Source organism: Octopus bimaculoides, chromosome 2 (assembly GCF_001194135.2).
Source record: "Octopus bimaculoides isolate UCB-OBI-ISO-001 chromosome 2, ASM119413v2, whole genome shotgun sequence".
Classification (NCBI taxonomy): Eukaryota; Metazoa; Mollusca; class Cephalopoda; order Octopoda; family Octopodidae; genus Octopus; species Octopus bimaculoides.
The window spans coordinates 17,746,906-17,749,647 of record NC_068982.1 but is presented as its reverse complement, the minus strand read 5'-3'; the positions used below and the strand labels follow the sequence as shown (position 1 = coordinate 17,749,647).

The window sequence follows — 2,742 nt, the reverse complement described above, 5'->3', positions numbered from 1 at the left end:
GTGTGTGTGTGTGTGTGTGTGTGTGTGTGTTTGTGTGTCTGTGGTTGTCCTCCCACCATCACTTGACAACCGATGCTGGTGTGTTTACATCCTCGTAACTTAGCGGTTCGGCAAAAAGAAACCGATAGAATAAGTACTAGGCTTACAAAGAATAAGTCCTGGGGTCGATATGCTCGACTAAAGGCGGTGCTCCAGCATGGCCGCAGTCAAATGACTGAAACAAGTAAAAGAGTAAAAGAGTAATAGTTGCTCCAAATGGAAAGCTGCCGTATACAACAGAGAATTGATTTATATTTCGTTGTCTCAGACAACAATTTTGCGTTCTAATTTGGTTTTGATTTTCAGATTCTAATAGTATTCTTTTAATCTGAAAGCCTTGAACTATTTGTGTTGGTTACTTCATTGTTTTGTTTATATTTTGCTTTTTTGTTTACATTTATTGTTCTCTTTTCGATTGTTCTATCTTCTGAAAGGGAGCAAGTCTTCAGATTTATCGATACAGATCCTATCTTTTTGTCAGGAGATGCCTTTTATAGCTTCTATTTTGTGAATTACCACGGTAAATATAACTTACTACAGAATTACATTTATAAATAACGCTCACTGCGAGATGCTATTTCGATCTATTGCGCATGCGACATCAAGTTCTATATGTTTATATTAAAAGTATGGTCTTTTACGTCAATATTTTGTACACAAACTACCGATTAATCTTGAACAAGTCGTAAAATGTTAATGAAAGTTTGGTATCCATCTGTTCGTTAAGCGTCTCTGTGAACTTAAGAAGAAATGCTGTTGACCTCTATCTGCGCTCTCATATCGCTATTGTCCTTGATTTTGTAAATGTTATTAGTGTTTCATTATTAATTGTATTATTCATAGAAATATTATTTGCATATATTGGCTCGGAACATTCAATACGTTGGATTAATTTAGCAATCTGCTTGACTTGCACTTTAAAATATTTTTAGCTGAAGTCAAGTATGAAATGTCTAATATTGTAATGTTGATGTTGATGCTGTTGCCGTCGTGATTGTTGTTGTTTTTTGCTCAAATTAAGATTGATCGAGTGTGCTTATAATTTAAAGTGCTCTCTCCGTTCTATCCAATTTTTATATATTCAGTACATATTCTGAAACTAGAACGATACAGAGATGATTTGTGTGTCCTCTGCGCAAGGACGACACGCATATTCGTAAAGTAATCTTTTATTTTTTTTATCTTTTACTTGTTTCAGTCATTTGACTGCAGTCATGCTGGAGCATCGCCTTGAAGGAGAAGACACTTGTCAAACATGCCACGAAGTGAGACTCAAGCCAGAAACATATGCGTGGGAAGCAAGTATCTTACCACACAGCCACGTCTGCGCCTGCTCCATTTTTTTCATTTTTCAAGGCATTTCCGCAGCAATAGTGCCCCAGGTGTCCCAGGATGATCACAGTCTAATGTGGTACCCCAGGATGACCACAGTCTAATGTAGTGCCCCAGGATGACCACAGTCTAATGACTGAAACAAATAAAAGGAGTAAAATTAAGGATAATGCCACAAAAAGTATATTATATGTTATACAATGCGCTCGTCCCTTTTAAAAGTGGTGGGGTTTAAGTTGCAGAACATTTGGGTGCCTTCTATAGCAGTCCGAATGAAATGTGATGGATATTTGACAGATTTAGTCCATAGTTTATTCAGACTTTGCACAAAATTATGTCTTTTAGGCTCAAATTACCAAAATATATGACTCATACAATTTTTTCGTTGCACAGCAATTACAGGGAGACCAGGGCCTTCTTAACCTTGATGATGTCATCTATTTACTGTCTCATTTCAATTTAATATCTATAGATAATACGATGGTGTTTATAAACATCTTCGACAGATTTAATCGTGATTATATTTCACGCAAAGCTCAGCTTGAGAGCTCTTTTATTTCATATTATTTTGGTTCTTTAAAACTATCAAAACTAACAAGCACTGGGAGCGTCACGTATGAATTTTAGCTGAAGTGATGGTTGGGTTGCTGATTTTGTTGTTGTATGTATGTTAAAGACTAAAGCGTGAACGATGTGCAGATGGCTTTGATGAAATATTTGAATGTAATATCAGCCTCTTTCAAGATCGCAATACTTGTATGATTTAGAGTCTTGCCTCCGGATGAACGTTAATTGCACATGTCTTAATATCAAAGTCGTGCGTTAAACCGTATGAACGTTGATATCCATGTACGAATATATATATATATATTTATCTCTCTACATATGTGTGTATGTGTGTGTGTGCGTGTGCGTGTGTATGTACGTACTGCATGTGATTTTTTGTATGTTATGTATGTGTGCATGTATGTATGCATGAATGTATGTATGTCGTTATTCAATTTATATCAAAATTTCTTGCCTATAGAGAAAGAACCGGTTTCCAACCTAGATCCAAGGCTCCATCATTGGAATTTCAACATCAACAACATGTTATATATGCATGCATGTATGTATGTATGTATGTATGTATGAATGTATGTATTTATGTATGTGCATATTTGTATGTTTTATGTATGTATTCTCATGCATATAGTTACATATCTAGACATGCTCATATATATTTAAATGGTAAATTTCAGGAAAGTTTTACAAATTTTTACAGTTCCAGTGATGGATTGGATCTGTAGCCTTCGAATTAGCTTTCTCCTTTCTGGTTTTGAGAAGCCCTAATTTCTCAATATTGGTACTTAGGCAGTGTGTTACATATCC

General features: G+C 35.4%; 1 pseudogene; it reads left to right on the top strand.

Annotated features, from left to right (window-relative positions):
* The first annotated feature begins 1,114 nt into the window (after positions 1-1,114).
* On the top strand, positions 1,115-1,215 carry LOC128247178 (U6 spliceosomal RNA; annotated as a pseudogene).
* The last annotated feature ends 1,527 nt before the right edge of the window (positions 1,216-2,742 follow it).